The sequence below is a fragment of the Lepus europaeus genome, chromosome 10 (genome assembly GCF_033115175.1).
Source record: "Lepus europaeus isolate LE1 chromosome 10, mLepTim1.pri, whole genome shotgun sequence".
Taxonomy (NCBI): Eukaryota; Metazoa; Chordata; class Mammalia; order Lagomorpha; family Leporidae; genus Lepus; species Lepus europaeus.
This window is the reverse complement of record NC_084836.1, coordinates 58,305,450-58,327,429: the sequence shown is the minus strand read 5'-3', so window position 1 is coordinate 58,327,429 and position 21,980 is coordinate 58,305,450. Positions and strand designations below refer to the sequence as shown.

Sequence of the window (21,980 nt, the reverse complement as noted above, 5' to 3'; positions counted from 1 at the left end):
TCAGCAGAATTAAGTCCCTTTCATAGCCCATTTGATGGATTCTCATTGCATCTGATCAAATTTTCCATCCTAGTAACTCACTTAAATAGTTATGCCCACAATATTTCCTCTACCACCCTGTGAACCTCTTGAGGATAGAGAATGCATTTTTAAAAGCTTTACAGCCTTATTCTGGGAGTTTAAAAATATCAGCTAAAACTAAAACCAAATTAATGTTTTCTACTAACTTCACTGAAACAGTCTTATGCTGTACTTGTGCCTGGCAGCAATTACTGAAAATTGGCATTGTTAATCATTCATTTTCTTTAAGAAACTATTTTATCAAACTTTTTGCTATTATAACCACAATCCAAGCATTCTCTGTTGGATTTGGATGTCTGTGTAATAATATGGTTCCTAAAGCTTGAATGTCATAAGGAATAAAGTAGATATGGCTCATCTACCTGATTCTCTTTACTAAGTAGATTACTTAGTTTCCTAACAGAGCTGCAAAGTTACCTTTACAGCTGAGGTTGGTTGCTACTTTGAGATATGACTAAAATGAACATGTTTTAGGAAAAGATATACACTCAACTTCAAACACCGGGAATATGCATTTTTTGAAAAAAAAAAAAATAGTGAAACCCACTGGTTTACAGAGACGCTATGCAAATCAGAATTACCTGGCTAAAGAATTGCATGCTGAAGCAGCTCTTGTGTAAAAAGCTTTTGAAAAATAAAATCCAACAATCCCACAAAGGTATCAAAAAGCACATCAGGGAGGAAACTGATGTAGGAGGAGTCCGGACCACTCACCCTTAACCACTTACATTTAATGGGCTTCAAGGAGCAATGGATGCCAGCTGCTCATCAGTTAACACGTGAAACACACAGATCCCCAATCACCCTTCACTTGAGAAAAACATAGTTTATGAAAGCTCAACTCACGAAGAACCAATACTAACAGAGCTATTCTGTACACTGAGAAAATCTGTTCGACAGTGACATATGTTAAGCAGCAAGCTTCCTGGTGCTTTAAAAATACAATTTGATGCACGTGAATTTTCCAGCCCTAATCTCAAGCATGAGATTGTGCCCTTCACTCTCAGGTCAGAGATGCTGACGGCTGTACAGCGACACAGTGGCTGTGGGGCCGCATGGAAGTACAAGGTATTGATTAAAATTACATCAAGTACAGCTGCTGTCCACAGCAACTCAACTGCCAAAGTGGGAGGACACCAGCTGTGTGCCAAGTGACAGCTCAATTCTGAACACTCCAGAGATGTCCTCAGGTCACTCAGCTATGGACAACCTAGGGCTAGCAAGAGACACTGGATTAAAAAAACAATTGCGATCTTCATTCCTTCTTTTCCTGGAAGGATCAGGAAGAGCTTTCAAACCAATGTTACATGCTTTTCCAAGGTTTGGTAGGTCCTATTTAGACATCTACATACTTTCCAAATTATAATTTGGCTACACTGAAGCATGTCTCAAAAAAGGACATCCCAGAGTAGTACCCACAGCTGTCATCACCACCATAATTTTTTCTGTTTCACTGATAAAATTTGAAGCATATCCTTTTCTAGATAAAGACTTCAAATTATAACTTTTCTGGACAATATAGTAATGATACGATCATGCTAAAATAATTAAGGGAAAAGCCTAAAATTTTAGTCCCTTTTAACCCTGGATGGGTATTTACAGATCTGCTTTTACTTTGTGTTTTCTAAAAACAATGTTATAGGAGCCAGCACTGTGGCACAGCAGGTTTAGCTGCTACTTGCAATGCTAGCATCCTGTTTGAGTGCCAGTTCAAATTCCAGCTGCACCACTTCTGATCCAGCTCCCTGCCAATGCACCTGGGAAAGCCGTGGAGGATGGTCCAAGTGCTTGGGCCCCTGCCACCCACATGGGAGACTCTGAAGGAGTTCCAGACTCCTAGCAGATGGAAGATCTCTCTCTCTTTCTCTCCCCCCACCCCCATCATCTCTAACTCTGCCTTTCAAATAAGTAAATAATTATTTTTTATTTTTATTTTTTAAACTTTTATTTAATGAATATAAATTTCCAAAGTACAGCTTATGGATTACAATGGCTTCCCCCCCCCCATAACTTCCCTCCCACCCGCAACCCTCCCCTTTCCCGCTCCCTCTCCCCTTCCATTCACATCAAGATTCATTTTCTTCTTTATATACAGAAGATCAGTTTAGTATATATTAAGTAAAGATTTCAACAGTTTGCCCCCACATAGCAACACAAAGTCAAAAAATACTGTTGGAGTACTAGTTATAGCACTAAATAACAGTGTACAGCACATTAAAGACAGAGATCTTACATGATATTTTTAAAAAATTAATTAATTTTCTACGCAAATTTCCAATTTAACACCAGGTTTTTTTTTTTTTCAATTATCTTTATATACAGAAGATCGATTCTGTATATACTAAGAAAAGATTTCATCAGTTTGCACCCACACAGAAACACAAAGTGTAAAATACTGTTTCAGTACTAGTTATAGCATCACTTCACATTAGACAACACATTAAGGACAGATCCCACATGAGACGTAAGTACACAGTGACTCTTGTTGTTGACTTAACAATTTGACACTCTTGTTTATGGCGTCAGTAATCTCCCTAGGCTCTAGTCATGAGTTGCCAGGGCTATGGAAGCCTTTAGGGTTCACTGACTTTGATCTTATTCCGATAGGGTCATAGTCAAAGTGGAAGTTCTCTCCTCCCTTCAGAGAAAGGTACCTCCTTCTTTGATGGCCCCGTTCTTTCCACTGGGATCTCACTCACAGAGATCTTTCATTTAGGTCTTCTTCTTCTTTTTTTTTTTTTCCAGGGTGTCTTGGCTTTCCATGCCTACAATACTCTCATGGGCTCTTCAGCCAGATCAGAATGCCTTAAGGGCTGATTCTGAGGCCAGAGTGTTGTTTAGGACATCTGCCATTCTATGAGTCTTCAGTGTCTCCCACTTCCCATGTTGGATCGTTCTCTCCCTTTTTGATTCTATCAGTTAGTATTAGCAGACATTAGTCTTGTTTGTGTGATCCCTTTGACTCTTAGACCTATCAGAGTCATCAATTGTGAACTGAAATTGATCACTTGGACTAGAGAGATGGCATTGGTACATGCCACCTTGATGGGATTGTACTGGAATCCCCTGGCACGTTTCTAACTCCACCATCTGGGGCAAGTCCAATTGAGCATGTCCCAAATTGTACATCTCCTCCCTCTCTTTTTCCCACTCTTATATTTAACAGGGATCACTTTTCAGTTAAAATTTAAACACCTAAGAATAATTGTGTGTTAATTACAGAGTTCAACCACTAGTACTAGAACAACAACAACAAAAAATACTAAAAAGGATAAAGTATTACACTGTACATCAACAGTCAGGACAAGAGCCGATCAGGTCATTGTAAAAACCCACAATGTTGTGATCTGTGCTTGACGTTCATTCCCTCAGTGCTGTACGTGTAGGAGACAGCAGGCTATCCACAAGGCAAGAGGACGGGGTATGACAACACATGCTTGGATTTCCATGCTGTTAGATTAAAAATGCCTAACCCTAAACCAAATGTAACGAGATTTTCAACTTACTTCTCTACATTTGGTTAAAATGCATATTAAGCCAACAGAGCAAGTAAGGAAGAAAAGGCACTAATTTTTGTGTGATAATACAAGTATGCTACTTCAGAATTAAGTAGACACCAACTAATCAGTATACAACTTCTTGTTACACTTACTCCCATGACCCTGTACAGCGAACAAGAACTGGTTTAATCATCTAACTTTATAAATAAGTGAGCATTGACAAAGTGAACCACAAGCTGATACCACAGGCTGGCTAGGGAAACAACCAACACGACCTCCAGCTGCCTCTCCAGCTTACCGATCGCAGCACCTCCCCAGCACCATGATGCCCCTGTCACACAGTGCATAGGTTTTCAGCTTTTCATGCACTTATCTTCCCAATGGGAGTAACAACCTCCTAAAGTTTTAAAATGCAGGTGGGTATCAAGGTATAGTAGTCAGGCCACCACTTTGGACACCCACATTCCATAGCAGAGTGCCTGGGTTCAAGTCCCACCTCTGCTTCCAATCCAGTGAAGCAGCAGATGATCAGTCAAGCATTTGGATTCCTTCTACCCATGTGTGAGACCCTTAATGGATAGCCCAGCCTTGGCTGTTGTGGGCATCTGGGGAGTGAACCAGTGGATGGAAGCTCCATCTCCTCTCTCTCATTACTCTACTTTTCAACAAATATAAATAAATAAAACTTCAAAAAGCTCTATCTTTTCCCGCTTTTCACATGTGAAGTAGACAGCAATGCATGATAATGTAACAAAAACCAGTACAGTATCACTACTACATAATCCCAGAATCCTCATAAACCTCAAGTGCTCAGAGATGTGTACTTTAGTCCCAAATCCAGCAAATTCTGGCACCTATTGTTTTTATCCCTATTTGTTAAATATGGATTATATGGACTCCCTCAAATGTCTAGTAGCCTTAAACAAATCAAACACATGTGACATACAAGTTCTCCAGGAATAACAAAGCACTCAATAAACCTGGCAGACCGACCACGGGGAGTGAGGACACGTGTGCTCCTGGATCATGTCAGAAGTGGAAGAAATACATTCCACTGTAACTTATTCTGGGAGGTCTAAGTTTTTCTACCTGTGTAACAAAGCTTAAAAACAACAACAACAACAAAAAAAAAAAAAACTGTACTCTTACTGGGTCTCTAAGAATACAGGGTCTCCAGGAGTCTTTGAAGGGAGCCATGGGTATTCTTTTTCAGTCTCATTCTTTCAAAAGTGCGGTTCATTTGTGACTTCAATAGAACTGAATGAAAAAGCAGTTATGAATCCAGCTGTCAGCTAATGAAGCTAGACCTTAAAGAGATTGACAAATTAGACATTTTTCTTGCTACGTTGGTTTTTCTTTTGTGAAACATGATTTTCTTTCACTAAAAATGTGTTTGCATATTTAAGTTAATTCATAAATATTTTCAAATTTTCTGAGTTTTCATTTCTGACATGGTAAATAGCATTAGCTAACAGCTGACAAAAACAAAGGTCTCAGGGTCAGCTTGAGAATCAATACCAGTATAGGAGTATATATTAATAATTTAAATTTTAATCTAGAATTTCTTCTAACCAGTACATATCTATATGTGCATGATTTTAAATAAGATATTGACTAGAGCTGGACAGAGAGGGAAATGGGCCTCAGGTGGGTTTTTTTTTTTTTTTTTTTTTTTTTTTAGATTTTATTTGAAAGAAAGGGTTAGAGGAAAAGATCTTCTATCCACTGGTTCAATTTGAAGGCAGGAGTTTCTTCTGGGTCTCCCATGTGGGTGCAGAGGTCCAAGGACTTAGGCCCTGTGCTGCTTTCCCAGCCACATTAGCAGCAACCAATGGATTGTAAGTGGAGCAGCCGCGACTCAAACCTGTGCCCATATGGGTTGCTGGCACTACAGGCAAGGGCTTTAACCGACTGCACCCCAGCACCAGCCCCTGGGGTGGACTTTTGTATCAAAAGGAAATTTCAAACTTTAGCAATAATCAAATCCATAGATGATTCAATAATGGTTTAGCTTGTCTTAAAAAAAAGGTGAATAGGCTATTTATGAATATACCCCACCACCACCAATTAAAAAAAAAATACAAGGGAAAGGATGAGGCAGTGAAAAAAAAATGAATACATGAGTAGGTAAAGAAAAGGCTGATGACACTTAGAAACACCAACACAGGTGGGTTTGGTACAGCTGTTAAGCAGCTGCTTGGGACACATGTATCCTATATCTGAGCGTGCGGGGTTCAAATCCTGGCTTTGCTTCCAGTTCCAGTTCCCTGCGATGTCCACCCTGGGAGGCAGCAGGTGATGGATGGCTCAAGTGTTTGTGTTGCTGCCACCCTCATAGGAGACCTGGATCAATTTCTAGGCTCAGAGATTCAGTCTGGCCCATCCCTGGCTGTCTGAAGGCATTTGGAGAGTGCCAGTGGATGGATAATCTCTGTCTCTGCCTTTCAAATATGATCAAAACAAATAAATGAAAATTTTAAAAGGAAGAGAAACATCAATTCAGTATGTTTCACAGACACACTTCCCATTCACAGCACTTTATCCATACACACCAAGAAATCTACTTTTTCCAGCAAGATACATTCTCACCTGCTTCCCTACAGCGACCAAGTTGGAAGACTGCATGTATTTTCCCTCCTCTCCCCACAAGGTTGTCCATACCATGCAATGCCTTCAACAAACAGCTATCAAACAGATGCATGTCTGAAATTTCTGAGTACTGTGATAACCATTGCATTCCCAGGAGCTGAACAAACAGACTAAAGAACAAAGGTGATCTTTCCCACATTTGAAATTAAAAGAACTATATTCATATTATGTCTCCACATTTCAGGACTATATATCCATATATATTTGAACATTAGTGCACATTGCTCTGTTTGTACAGGCAGAATCGAAATTTGTGAGGAGCTTTGGAATGTTTGTGGAAATATGCAAAATCTCTAATTCCATTTTTCCATAAATATTTTTAAGCTCCGCCACATTTTTTAAAATTCATTTTTATTTGAAAGGCAGAGTTAGAGAGAGGCTGAGACAGAGAGAGAGAGGAGAGAGAGAGGGAGAGGGAGAGGGAGAGAGAGAGAGAGAGAGAGAGAGAATGAGAGACTTCCATCCGCTGGTTCACTCCCCCCAGATGGCTGCAACAGCCAGAGCTGCACTGATCCAAAGCCAGGAGCTTCTTCCATGTCTCCCATGCAGGTGCAGGGGCCCAAGGACTTAGGCCATCTTCTACTGCTTTCCCAGGTCATAGCAGAGAGCTAGATAGGAAGTGAAGCAGCCAGGTCTCAAACCAGTGCCCATATGGGATGCCAGCACTGCAGGCGACAGTTTTACCTGCTGTGCCACAGCACCTGTTTCCCTCACATATTATTATGATTATATACATATATATACTTATATATATATTATATATACTTCAGATTATGCATAAAAACTAAGACAATTGTTGCGGCAGGTGTCTGCCTCAGTGGTTAAGATGCCATTTGCGATATCTGCATCCCATGCCAGAGAGTCTAGGCTCAAGTCTTGGTTCCATTTCTGATTCCAGTCTCCTGCAGGAAGCAGTAGGTGATGATCCAAGTAGTTAGGTCCTGCCATCCACATGGGAGACTGAGATTGAGTTCCAGGCTCCTGACAGCCTGGCCCAGCCTCAGCTATTGTGGGCATTAGGGGAATAAGCCAGTGTATGGAAAAATCTGTCTCTCTGAATTTCAAACAAATATTTTTTAAAGTTTTAAAACTAAAGTAAAAACTAGAGATATAACCAATTACTCTCAGATGCATGACAGCCAACAAGTGGCTTTAGCTCTGAAGACAGAAGCATTGGGAAGTCCTTCAGACAAAAGTCTTAAATTTATCAATCTAACATTGATCTTTTCCAACTACTAAATTTTGGTACAAGAAACAGTGGGAAAGCCCTATTGCAATTCTTTCCCCAGAAAAACGTCAATTTTCAAATTATGGCTTAACAAAAATTTATCTACAAGAGTTCCCATCCCAAGACTGTTTCTATAATAATTTTAAAAAAGGGGCCACCATCAAGGAAAAAAAATCTGCTATAACCATTACTAGGAGACAATATAGCTGTTAAAAATAATAGGCAAAATGTATTTCCATGGAAAGATATTCACTCCAAAAAAAAATATTCACTCCATTTGAAGTGAAAACAAACTGCTCATAAGTACATAAATGTTGTAAATAAATGGTGCATAGTACTGGTAGCTACACATAAGTTATCAATTTAGAATTTACTGATAATTTTTACATTCTTCATTGTTCTTAGGGGAACTTGACAATATCTACAATGAATATCACCTCTATAATGGGGGAGAGCATATCATTTAAAAAAATCAACTGTACATTCCTGACTAATCAAAGCCTTTCTCCTCGTCGGCAGGTTAGTAGACAGACGTCCAAAAATGTTTTTAAGTTCTTATCCAGTCAGTGGATGATAGAAATTTTTACAAGAGAAATTTCTGCCCAAGGGTCAAACTCTCCTAGAAAAATGATATTCTCAGCACGAGTTTAATTAAACTTGTAGCTGACAAGCATCAGGCCTCCCAGGCAACCTGCAACACTTTGGAAAGCAAGAAATTAAAACTATCACAACACAGTTTTTCAACAGAGGACATCCTTTGGGGACTTTGAAGTCAGGCGCTTGAGGGAGGTGCTGCCCCTCTGAATCCCAAGCAAGATGATGTTGATTGACACCAATCTGAAAATTCAGGGACGGTGCCAACGCCGAACCTGCTGGCAGGTCTTCTCAACCTGGGGGTCAGGCTACTTAAGAAACTGGAAGTTGGCAATGAGACCTTGTATTGTAAATATTGGGGGGAGGGTGAGTAGAGTGGAAACTAGTGAGAAACAGATTGTGCACAATAAGAACTCAGGGTTAACCAAAACACAAGTTAATCCTTTGCTCTGGGCTGCAATGTTATCAGCTCAATTTGATTTGTCACTGTGCCCTTCCCGCTGACCAGAACACTTGATGTGCCTGGCTAATTTTTTTTCTTTTTTAAAATAGAGGATACTTAATACTTATCTAATATGGCTTGTGGGACAAAATCTTTCATAAGGAGTCCATTCAACCAAAGAAATAAGTAGTCTGCAACAGTGAGAAGGCTGGGAACCAGGAGTTGAGTCATCTACAATAACTGGAGACAAATCATACCGCAGGGTACTTCTAGGGCTGGTACAGCAGGCTGCAAGGATGCAGGTGGTATGCAGGGCTCCTAAGGGTTGGCATGGCAGGGGACCTCTGTCAGCACTAACCTGATGACCTGAAGCATGGGGAGAGAAGGGGAGCCAGGGCTTTCAATATAGGACTCTGCGATCCCCATCTGATCAAACTTTTTTCTTTTTTTAAATAAACACCAACTGCTGTAGTCCAAGTTGCCAGTTCTCTTCCCCTTTGCTGCTGCACTGAATCACCAGCCCAGCTCTAGACTCCTGGCCCTCGTGGCATCGCCCCAGGGGACTCTGCCCTTATTCATCATCTCGGGGAGAGGTGCCCAGAGGACTGGACAGCTGATCAGATGCTTGGGTTCTCCTGCAAACCCTACCTTAAGGGGAAACACTGTCCTGAAAGGCTGAGAAAACTGCTGTTTCCCTCGAACATGTATTTCAGAGTTCATCCTCACAAGGTATTTATTTGCAACAAAATATTGTGATTGTTTCCTCTTTTATATTTTTAAAAAATCTTTTCTTCCTTGATACCAGTTTGATTTCCCACGTCTTCTCCTGACAGCCTCTTATGGGCTATTCACTTTCACTGTACCTTTTTTTGTTTCCTACTGATATTTACACTCCATCTTTTATTTTTGCCAGATGCGCATTCTAAATATAACTTGTCAACATTCCCTTTTCAAAAGGGTATAGAATGACTCCTAGTACATTATAGCAGACCACTTAGATATAGCAATTCAATAATCTACAGCACTTTTAGTTTTTAAAAAAATCAATTTATCTCCTGAGATTTTTTTTCTTCCTTCCTATACTTACATGATAAAGGTCACATAGTAAAGAGGCATCATTTTTTAAGCTTAAACATCTGTTCGTCAATCCCCTGAAAGCACAGAATGCACAAGCCACCCTGGCCCTCTCATCTTGGCAAGAAGTTGCTCTCTGTCCGCCCACAGCACAGTGATGATTAATTACATCATCCATCCAACCCAGCTCCATTAGGTCCGGCTTGTGCAAGTCATCAGTGCAGATGCACACACTCTGAGATGATCATTGCGACAGCCCCACGTGGTCAAGGACCAGCAAAAGGAATCTCTACCCAATGCTGCCAGCCGCGTGAGTCACTAACTTGAAAAATTCCCTCTAGAACTTGACTCTGCTTAAGAACTTGGGTAACAGATCTCTCAAGGCAAATTTTCATAAAACCTGACTTAAGATTTCAGTACCACTGAACAGAACTTTTAAGTAGATTCCCTCACTTTTAAGTAGCCACTGATGGTCAAACACAAGATCTATTTATTCACTTCAGAAAAATAATAAAATTTGTATCAAATGTACAGATTAGTTTTGAGACTAACTGGATTTCCAAAAACATTAAAAATACATTTAAAAATAGTTAAGAAAACATAGTAATTTTGATAAGGCCTTGACTGTTACTTAGGAATACCTATATACTAAGAATGTCTGGCCGGCGCTGCAGCTCAATAGGCTAATCCTCTACCTGTGGTGCTGGCACCGCGGGTTCTAGTCCCAGTCGCTCCTCTTCCAGCCCAGCTCTCTGTTGTGGCCCGGGAGTGCAGTGGAGGATGGCTCAACTGCTTGGGCCCTGCACCTGCATGGGAGACCAGGAGAAGCACCTAGTTCCTGGCTTTGAATCAGCGTGGTGCGCTGGCTGCAGCGGCCATTGGGGGGTGAACCAACGGAAAAAAGAAGACCTTTCTGTCTACTCTGCCTGTCAAAAAAAAGAATGTCCAATATAATTTCACAACATTACTACACTCCAAAGCACTCTGAAAAACATCCTTGTATTCAAAACTTGATGGGTCAATATGCACTCATCAAATTTAAAGATCTCAAGATTGGGCCTTATGACTTTCCTTTAAGTAATAAAACACAATAAACTGGGGCCAGTGCTGTGGCACAGCAGGTTAACGCCCTGGCCCGAAACGCCAGCATCCCATATGGGCGCCGGTTCGAGTCCCGGCTGCTCCTCTGCTATGGCCTGGGAAAGCAGAACCGGAAGGCCCAAGTCCTTGGGCCCCTGCACCCACGTAGGAGACCTGGAAGAGGCTCCTGGCTCTTGGCTCCGGATCGGCGCAGCTCCGGCCGTTGCGGCCATCTGGGGAGTGAACTATCGGATGAAAGATCTCTCTCTCTCTCTGCCTCTCTTCTGTGTAACTCTGACTTTCAAATAAACAAATAAATCTTTTAAAAAATAAAAATAAAAAACAACAAACTCTTAACTGGCACTGTGTTGACAGGAATAGGATGTGTTTTCATTCATGAATAACTTCATACAATGGACGGTCAGGTTCAATGCTTCAGGGGTGGTCACCAGGATCCTGGGACAGCAAGAGATCTAGTTTTAATTTTCCTCTTTTATTAAACATGGATAGTCGATGCTTACACTTCCGTGTGCACGGCAGGGTCAGAGTACTCAGCCAGGGCCATACAGACATAAGTTAGTCCTATCTTTATTATTTCTCATAAATAAGGGCACTTAAAGTCCACACAGGAGATACAGCTAAGCATTTCAATTTTACAGCCAGTTAAAGAAAACTGTCAGTGATAGTATCATAAAGAAAGCACTACGAATGCATATTCCCAAAGACTCAGCTGATCTGAGCACACTGGGAAAAGGACAACTGAGCAGGCACTTGATGTCCCTCAATGTCCTAGTGGACGATCTCCACCTCAGAGTGAGGGAAACGCGGGTGCTGATGTCTGCACTCAGCACGAGCAATACTTGGGCAGCACCTGCTCAAGTTTTTGTTCATGCAGTACCCCTCAGAAAGCATTCACCTGACCGGCCCCCAGATGAAAAGAACAATGGCTCAAGGTTTAAACCAATGTCCTGCTGACTTAACCTAAAAGCATCAGAGCCAGGAGTCAGTTTCCAATGGGATCCCAACGTGCAAGGCTCTCTATCATGTACATGCTGAGATACGCAGAGCCCAGGGACTGAGTAAGCATTTGCAAGGGGCTAACGTGTAAGTGAACATGTAACTGTGGATCCCCTGAGGATCCAAGTGTTGGCGAGTTTCTCAACAGAGAATTTAGGAACTACTCAAACCTAATTTTTAAATGGAAGAGAACTTTTGGGCAGGTAAACAAGGCAAATACAGCAAAACATGAATTACAGACTCTAGGTGGTAGGCATATGGGTGCTAAGTATGAGTCTGTACAATGGTTTCAGCTTTTCTGTATGTTTGATATTCTTCATATCAAATGCTAGGGGAAAATAATTCAGAATCATAAACACAATAAAGATGGCAGCAGGGTCCTCTGGGAAATATCAGAGTCTGGAAGGCAAGACGATTGGTTCTTAGCCTAAACCCAAGAATTCAGAGTTTATGACTGGGAAGGGCCTTGGCAATCCTCTAGAACAGAAAAATACATGGTTTCATGGGTCCATGAAAATTTTTAAAAAAGAGCAATATCATAGCAAGCTAGAAATATTTGTTTCAAGAACTATTCTTTTTGCTATGCTTCTGATTATCAAATATCCTTTATTATATGAAATGCTGGTAATGGCAGATAATAGAGCCGATCATGTCCTCACTTAGCAAAACAGAATGTTAAGCCTAAGTCAGTCTTCTCAATTTTTGAAACGATATCAGGTTATGAAATAAACATTTTGAGAACCACCAATCCAATCTAACCCGTCCCCCATTTTTAAAGAAACAGGTCCAAAGTATGTTTACCTGAGGCATAACCTAGCTACGTACAACCCTGGGAAGTTTACTAACTCAGGGAGTCAAAAAGGCTACTCCCCTTATTGCAGGCAGGATGGCCACGAAGGAACAAATCCCAGGTTACACATCTAGGTAAGAGACACGCAGGAGGTTGACTTGTAAGTGCTACCATTGATCTTCTGTACATAATCTCTCTCCTACTCCGCATTTAGGTGAATTTCTTATAGAACTAAGCTTTTAATTTTGACATTAGTCTTTCAATCATGCTTCCACAAATACAGCTTAAGGGTGCTATCACAGGGCCAACATTGTGGTGCAGCAGGTTAAGCCACTGCCTGCAATGCCAGCATCCCATATGAACAGTGGCTGGAGTCCTGGCTGCTCCACTTCCCATACATTTCCCTAGTAATGATCTCGGAAAAGCACCAGAAAATGGTCCAGGTGCTTGGGCACTGGCACCTATGTGGGAGATCCAGATGGCATTCTGGGCTCTCAGCTGTTGCAGCCATTTGGGAAGTGACCCAGTGGATAAGATCGATCTCCCAAACTCTCTCCCTCCCTCCCTCTGCATAATGCTACCTTTTCTATTTTTTTAAGTAATAGAACACAAGAACATAGGGAGAAGCAAATTTACCACCTTCAAGATTGTCATCTACTGGTCTTTCTTTAAACTTTTTTGATAGCCAAATGATCAGCACAGAATTGTATGCAGAATATTCTGAAACAAACAGAACATGTGTTCTTCGTAGGCTTCTAATATTGAGGGTGATCCAAGATGTCATTTGAGAATAATACAAGAAGCAACTAAAATAATTTAGGCTTCCACTGGTGCAAAAATATACTGAAGGGCTCACGTTCTGGTGCTGTGAGTTAAGCTGCCTCTTGGGACATGGGACATCCGCATCCCATATGGAAGTGCCGGTTTGAGTCCCGACCACTCTGCTTCAGATCCAGCTTCCTGCTAATACACTTGGGAAGCAGCAGATGATGGCTCAAATGCTTGGGTCCCTGCCCCCACATGGGTAACCTGGATGGAATTCCAGGCTCCTGGTTTCAGCCTGGTCCAGCCTTGGCTGTTGTGGACATCTGGGGAGTAAACCAGCAGGTGGAAAATAACTCTGTCACTCTGCCTTACACATAGATGAAATTAAACATTTAAAAAACATATATTGAGAAAGTCTGCAAACAAACCACAAATATAATACAGATAGATGAGTATCAAACGGGAACCACATTCATGAAGTGAAAAATGGTAAGTATTTGAGTTGCAGAAAGAGATACAAGTTGAACTTGTGTTTCATATAGCAGATAAGTCACTCATTTATCCTATTTATCTCTCATTACCCTAGAGCCATCTAGACAAGTGAGATTAGGAAAATAAAATGATGGTGAGCAGAGCTCTCCTACCAAGTTTATATTCAAGGCTACAGAGCTACAATATCCCTTATCAGTGTGTATTCTAAATTCATTGAGGAAAAACTTTCAAACCTCATTCAGTTTCAAAGCTGGCCGGAGTCCTTCATTGCTTCTGGGACATCCTTATGGTAGAGAGGAATGCTAAATTTAACTCAAGAGTCTGAGGCTTATATAAGGGCTGATCTGAATTAGTAACATAGATGGCTTTTCAAGGGTTGCAAGGCAGGGTAGCAGGCATATTCAGATATAAGCTGATACTACCTGTGACTGCATAAAAGACTGAATAACAATCAGTAGAGCAGGAGTTTGATGCACAGGTTAAAATGCCACTTGGGACGCCCGCACCCCACGCTGGAGTCCCTGGGTTCAAGTCCCAGCTCCTGGTAATGTGCACCCTGGGAGACAGCAGGTGGTACCTAAAGTGCTTGGGTCCCTGCCACACACATGAAAGACTTGTCTTGAGCTCCTACCTCTTGGCTTTGGCCCAACCCCACCTTGGCTGTTGTTGGCATTTCAGGAATGAACCAGCAGATCGAAGATTTCTGGGTGTCTCTGTCTGTTTGTGTCTTTCAAATAACAAAAATAAACCTAAAAGATATTTGAAATTTTGTAGAAAAAAAACCAACAATATTTTTTCTTCCTAGGGCTGTTTAGTGATAATATACTTAACAATGCTATAAAAATAAGGTCATTTCATCTTTCTGTTTCCTAACACTTGCCTGAAATAAATTAGGTACTCAAGCATTTGTTGACAAAATGAGTTATCTAGTTATATACTAGAATCTTATGAACTAACTGCTCAACACAAACTACCACCACAGGGCTCTGGCAGCCACATGTACAAGAGAGCACTTTTAAAACTTCATAGAAAATGGAAATAAAAGATAAGTTAATTTGGGTGCAACAATTTTGGAAACCCACGGTTATTTTGTAATATTCATATGTATGAACAATCCAAAGACCTCTCATGTCTGATCCTGGCCCCCTAGCCCCAAGTACTTATGCCAAGGGAGGATCATCAGACCTTCTCCAAAAACTCAAAGTTGGAGCAGAGGCCAGATTTGGCATGGACTTGCTGGTGACAGGGCGAGGCAGACATATGAGGCCCTAGTCGAAGTCTGAAAGAATGGCCCCTTTGTTCCTGGGTGGTTTTCCGAGGCAAAGTCCCAGTCCCTTGTGAAGTTCAACTGCAGTACTGAGCTCGGAGCCCACGAGACAGGTGTGATCCTCTCTGTAACGCCCGCATTGTCCCCAGCTAGCTCTTGATACTTTCTTCACCTGCAACCAGGAACACTAAGTAGCTAAAGTGATGAGGATGGTTATTAAAGTCCTTCAAATGTTCACAGCCTAACATTGAAGAGAAGCCAGGAAGATTATATATGATCACCCAGTATTTGCTGCATTGCAAAAGAAAAAAAGATGAAGTGAAAACAATGAAAATAAAAAAACCACAGTAGCCAGAGTTGATAGTTTTAATACAACATAAACACAGTTGTTATAAATAATAAAGATTATCCCGGCCAGTGCCACGGCTCAACAGGCTAATCCTCCGCCTTGTAGCACCGGCACACTGGGTTCTAGTCCCAGTTGGGCACCGGATTCTGTCCCATTTGCCCCTCTTCCAGGCCAGCTCTCTGCTGTGGCCTGGGAGTGCAGTGGAGGATGGCCCAAGTGCTTCGGCCCTGCACCCGCATGGGAGACCAGAAGCACCTGGCTCCTGCCTTGGGATCAGCGCCACGCGCCTGCCGCAGCGCACCAGCCGCGCGGCCATTGGAGGGTGAACCAACGGCTGTCAAAAAAATAAATAAAAATAAAAGATTATCCCATTGGGAAACTATAAAGAGGAAAATCATAAAAGATGAAAATAGCTGTTCAATTTATGATATATTACAGAAGTTCCTCTATATTAAACCTCTTCAATCACAAATTACAATAAAGTGTTTAATATCTATGACATAACCGGAAAGTGTGAACACATAACCAAATGTGAACGTGAATAGCTTCTAACCAAGCTTTCCTTGTCTAGAAGTTAAGCCTAAGGAAATAACTGGATGAGCTGAATACAACATATTAGGAAGCTCACCAAAAGCCTGAGAGCAAATCTAAGTATACAGGAAGGAGTCACTAACGAGAAGCCCTTCAACCGAGTCATTAGGCAATCACTCTACTCCTTGACTGAAGAGGAGCCCAACATAATATTCTTAAGTGAAGAAGACATATTAGAAAACAAGTAAACATACAATCAACTTTCATTTTTTAAAAAAATATATATATAAAATGTCTGATAATACCTAGTCTAAAATTGTCAATGGATTTACAAACAATTTTCACCCTGTCCTTTATAGTTTTTGCTCCTTTGCTGTCTACAATGGATATTTATCATTAAAACTTAAAATTCTTCATAAACATTCTAAAACCTCAAATAGAGAGATAAGCAACACTCACAAGACAGTTCAGAACCATCAGAGGTAGGAGTCAGAACTTCCATGAATCTCAGACCTGTCAATGAGCAGGGTAACTCTGCACAAGCGACTTACCTGTGTTACATGCATCTCATTAAATCCTGACATGTAAAGAACTTAGTGTAAAACTTGCACAGAGGAATGTCTCAAGAAATAACCTGCGTTAGCAATTTTAATGCATCTATAAAGTATAAATGAGATTTGGTATATGGAAAATGGGCCAAACAAATCAAATGCTGTCCTATGTGTAGGTTAATTAATTTCAAAGTATTGACTGTGGTACCAATTGGAAAGCTACTAAAAACCAGTTATCTGGAAAATCAACATGGGAAATCCTTTGCCTTTATATCATATAACTAGGTTCTAACCTGTTTTTTGCACCATTACCTAAGGACACGTGCTCTCCCTGCATGGTCAATATGGAACACAAGTATGGACAGTCACACAGGTAGGGAATATAAAAATAAATCAGGATTAAAAAGCCTGATAATATAACTGCAGTCCAGCCCACTCTTTTCCCCTTCCCCCCATCTCCAGGAGTGACAAAGTCTGTTGTCCTTGAGTAAACCTCAGCCTGGGTCCTCTGAGCCCTGTTCTCCACCCCACAGTGTCCTTTGTCCCCATCCTGTTCTCTTAGCAAGAATCCTGCTAGGTCAGTTGAGCAAGAACCCCCAAACTTGATATCTGATCCAGTTCCTCATCCCCTGTGTACCTTTGAGGTACAAGTCCTTGGCCTGCTTTCAACAAGAATCCTGCTAGGTCAGTTTAGTTTGGTGTCCTCTTAGTAACTTTCCATTCATTCAAACCACCAGCTCCCCCAACTCCTTACACCCCAACTCTGCTCTTTGGCTACAAATCCCCAGCTGCCTTTGCTGTAATCAGAGCTGAGCTCGACTATTCTCACAAAACTTTGGTCTCGAATAAAAATTTCCCTCTGGTGATAACAAGTGTCAGAATGATTTTTTTTTTCTTTAGCAGGGGTTACGTATGAAAGTCTCAGAACCTTCAGGTACAGAGCTAACCACAATGCTGGCTAGGAAAAAAAAAAAAAAAAAAAAAAGTCTGCTTCACTCACTAGTGTGACTTAAAGGCTCCAAATACTGACATTCAAAACTGCCCGGAAACATTGAGACATTACAACCAAAACAAAGCCCTAGTGCTCATCTCTTTGAATCTTTCTCATCGTTCCACTTTAACTTCAAAGATAAGGGCAAAAGAGTGAAGATCATGCCATCAAGTTTTCATGAGGGCGATGACCATCTCTTGTTGTACCATGGACCCATCCGGGCCTGACACATAGTAGGACTGCAATAATTTCAGCATATGAATGAGAGAAAAACGGAAGCAGATGAATGATGTTTAGTTCCTGAAAGACGGTGGTATATATTCAAGAGAAAAAATAATCCTCTAATTAGGCAAATCAGAGAAAACTTTGAATGCAGCTGATTTGTTATTTCTCCCAAAAATTAAGAATTAAAAATAACCTTGCTTGAACAATAGCATATTTTTAGAAAACGATTCCAGAATGCAGTTTTAAGCTATGAATCGGTATTTCTGCACCTATGATTCAAAAGCACTGGGTGGAGAGGTAGCATCAGAGATAAGGTTGTCTACGCAACCTGGGGCTCCAGCACAGCGAGAACAGCCTCAGAACGCGTAAGGCCATTCCTGAAGCACTGCTAGTCTTTGAAGGAAGCTCATGTATTTTCCTGAGAAGGGGGGCCCACTGGGAACTCCTTTTCAGTGGAGACAGCCTCATTAAAATGGGACATTTGAAAAAAGTGGGGGAAAGCTCTTCGTTGCCTGCTTTAAAACAGGAAATTAGTATCTTGTGCAAGTTTCCAGAAGGGTAGGTGAAATAGCTCAGGCTACTGAAGACTTGATCTCCTCTGCACTCAAGTATTATAAAGAGCTCTGTTAAATGAGACAACCCCTCCCCAATCTGTTTCTTTCTAGCAGAGAATCTTAAAGTTCTTCACTGCAGAAAATCAAACAGCAAGCACCCAAGTAGGTGCTTTGCAAAGAGGGGTCTGTCAGAGGGGTGGGCGTGCCAGCGGAGGTCAGAAGGGAAAAAGAAGCCTCAGGGGACTTCTGCACTTTTGGGCAGGAAAGAAACAGCACTTTCTCTGTCAACATCACTGCACAGTCACCCAACGCCATGTATTGGCAGTTGGTATTCAGTGCCAATGGCTAGGGAGACAGAACGGCCTACAGACTCCAAAACAAATCCAAATACTTGTAGGCTGTTTACATTTGCTAAATTTAAATAGTTATTTCATGAAAAATTTCACAATTTCACTCTGTGAGACACAAAGAACTTATTTACTGTGTAAATTTAACAGAAACTCTGTTTTTCTCTTTAACCCCCATCCAGGGGTATTTTATGAGAAAGGTAATAAAAAAATAATTTTACAGTGATGGCTGTAACTGAAGTCAAATTATCATACAATTATTTTTTCTCTACAAGAAATGTATCTCTGACAAACTTGAATATGATGGATTAACATACAGAATAGTGTTGCTTAAAAAAACTAGCATTCTTTAATCTTTATTGCTGTAGTTGGAGGCTCAAATTCCACATTCTCTCGCATCTCTAAGTTCAACTGCTCACTTATGAATGGGAGAAAAATAGGGCAAGTAGGTCAGGTAGAGAAATAAATGTCAAAATAGGTTCCTAGGTCATTAAAAAATGCACTGACCTCCAGGTATCCGCTCACACTTGAGGAAACAGAAGGAAGTAGCCATCCTCAGGCTTTCTGGGTCAGACTGTTGTTTCCCATGGGCGCTCAGAGCAGATCTCACAGGCTGTCTATAACTTCAAGACCAAACTTAAACCATAACTTGCTAATGCATGTTTCTGGAAAGATTTTAGTTCAGTGGATAACATCCTCTGTGGCTGCAATATTTTACAGAGAGGCACAACTTTGTAAACACTTCTCAGTCAAGTGCCTAAATTTCTCTACCAAAATAGATGTGAGATGCCAGGACGTCTACCAGCACAATGCCAAAAAATAATGAAATAAGGAACGAAGGTCTTTCAACTTCCACATCTCCAAATCTTATAGGGGTCGAATACAGCTAATTCTCTAGTTATGTAATCTACAGAGTACCTCCTCTTAAAGAGAGTTACCAATGTTTGCAAAAAGTTAGGGCTCTTCCCCTCCATTTTTCTGCCACCCAAGAGTGTCATCAACCCTAAAGATCAACTCTGCTCTCTCCATCAATGACCAAGTGGTTCCATTTCTTCCTCCCACAAAAGGCTTGGGATGGTACCCACTTTCTAGAGAAGTAAACCATTTCTGATCCAGGCCTTCACTCCCTGGACCCCTTCTTATCTCTACTGTGTGAGCAATTGTCCTCCCTGTTCTACTCCTCTCAGGTACCCTCTGCAACAAGACAACAGTTTTCTCCACCCAGCAGACCCCATAAGAAAGGCACCTGCTGATCATAGCCACAGCTCCTACTTGTCTCTCTTGTCCCTTTCCTATTTTGGCCATTTTGATCACTCAGGACATTTTTGCAGGAAGATAAACTACTGTTCAAGGTTTGAGGAAGAGATGCAGTACAACACCGGAGAGGAACAGGAGTGTGGCAAAGTGGCAAGACAAGCTTAGTGGCTAACATTGCGAACAGATGGATGCACTGCACTTTAATATGCTACAGAGAGGAAGTCCAGTGTTGGGGGTCCTGGAGTCAGCCTGCTTGGGCTCAAAAGCTCCACGAAGGCTGTCTGACGCTGAGCAAGGCGCTTAACTACTCACTAGGTAATAGCTCAAGGATCAAGTAGAAATGACAGCACCGACCTCTTGGAGACTCACATGATACAACATCAACTTGGAAACAAAAAGTAAGCACTGTTGGCAGCTATTAATATTACACACATATTTAAAAAGAATGAGGTCACTCTAATGCATGCACTGGACTAATGTCTGTGATGTGTTTTTGCAGAAACGCTATAGAATAATATGCTTAGTATGTCTCCATGGAGGAAGAAAAAAGATACATGATGTGTATCTGCAGGTACATCCAAAGAAGCGTGGAAAAGCACTTGCCACCCAGCGACCTGTCACTACTCCCAGGGAGTGAGACACCATAGGCTGAAAACTGGCATTTTTATGCAGCTCTTGCTTGAATTCACACACATGCTGTTAGCATTTAAACATTTCGACTTGACAGTGGCCTCTCTATCCTTCAAAATGAACATGCTTCGTGTTCTCAGTCTAGGAAAAGACGAGGAATCGCAGGCCTGGAGAGCAGGAGAGGGGGCCCAGCCAGCGCCCTCTGTCCTCCACGCGTCATTTCAGATTCCCTCACGTTCTTCACGGTGCGTGCACACAGCCCGCGCCCGCCCAAGGCACCCACTCTGCCATCGGCCTGGCCGTCCCTCTCTCCCTCCATGTCCACCCCAGGCTTTCTTCTGCACTGTGTCCACGTCGCTTCCATCCCCCGTGTTCTAACATCGCCAGCTGCCTGCCCGTGTCTCTGGCTCTTGCCCTGAGAAACCCACTGCGTGGGTGACAGTAGGCCCCTAGCACGCAGGTGCTTAGCAGGCACAAGGCCACTCCCTGCACAGCTACGCGATAAAGTAGGCCTCTCCAAGTTGCTCTGCTGTCTTGCGAAGCGTCCAGATGGATTTTTAAACAGTATTGTTACTTCGGCGCTTGGTGTGTTCGGGCAGGCATTTTTCCCCCTCCTCCTTTAGTCCTTCCTTCCAGGTGCGTTTGTTTTGGCGTTGGCTTTCTCCCGAGAGTCACAGTGTTAGCTTGCACCTTCCACACCTGTCTTTTATTACGCGTTCATGTTCCCTGTCTTGGCTCCCACCGCGCGTCCCCCTGTCTCCTCACCACCGGCCACCCGCCAGTCCTCTACCTTCGTTATGCACTTTTTTTATTTCTACACACGACTCCCACCTCTCGCACCGGAACCCGGAGCGTGAGGAGCCAGGCCTTGCCCCGGGGTATCCGGGCCACCAGAACCGGGTCAGCATCGAGGCGCCCGGGCGTCGGGAGAGCGGATTGGTTCCCTGATGAGCCAATCAGCGAGCGACGCCATGCACGGGGAGGGGAGGGCCAAGATTATCCAGGCGACCGGGTTAAAGGAACACGGGCAGGTGCGCCGGGTGCCGGGGCTGTGCGCGCACTCTGGCACCCACGGGGTCATCACTAGCCTCGGAATCCAGGCCTAAACTCCCCCGTCGTGGTGTTCCCGCTTCACAAAGCTGACCTAGGAGACCAGAGGGAGGGGACGTTACTTATCCTACCATTCATAAGAGGGTCATTAGCAGTCAATGGAGAAGGCGCCGTGCGTGGGGGAAGGGCAACAGGAGCCTCCCTCTCGCCTATCCCCGTCAGCCCAACTCAGCCGCTTCTGACATAGCAGAGCACCCAGACGCTCACTTAACCGCCCAAGCCGATTACCGAAATGCTCTATTAGACACTTGAAGTAAGTTTCCCCCTCCCCGGGGACCAGGCAGGGACACGGTGTGGGCGTCTACGGGACGCGCACCGCTTTCCTTCGCACTGGCGGAGAGGCACAGCGACCGACCGGCTACGGGCAGAGACCCCGACAGCTCGGGAAACGCACGGCGGCGCGCGGTCGCCCTCGTCCGGGGACCTGACACCGTCCCCGGGGCGGCCGCGGCTCCC

The 21,980-nt window shown here is 42.6% G+C and overlaps 1 protein-coding gene across 1 annotated transcript in view; it reads right to left on the bottom strand.

Annotated features, from left to right (window-relative positions):
* PPM1H (protein phosphatase, Mg2+/Mn2+ dependent 1H) overlaps nucleotides 1-21,980 on the bottom strand; it is a 296,864-nt gene that overhangs the window by 274,248 nt on the left and 636 nt on the right. The gene's annotated exons all lie outside the window — the stretch shown is intronic.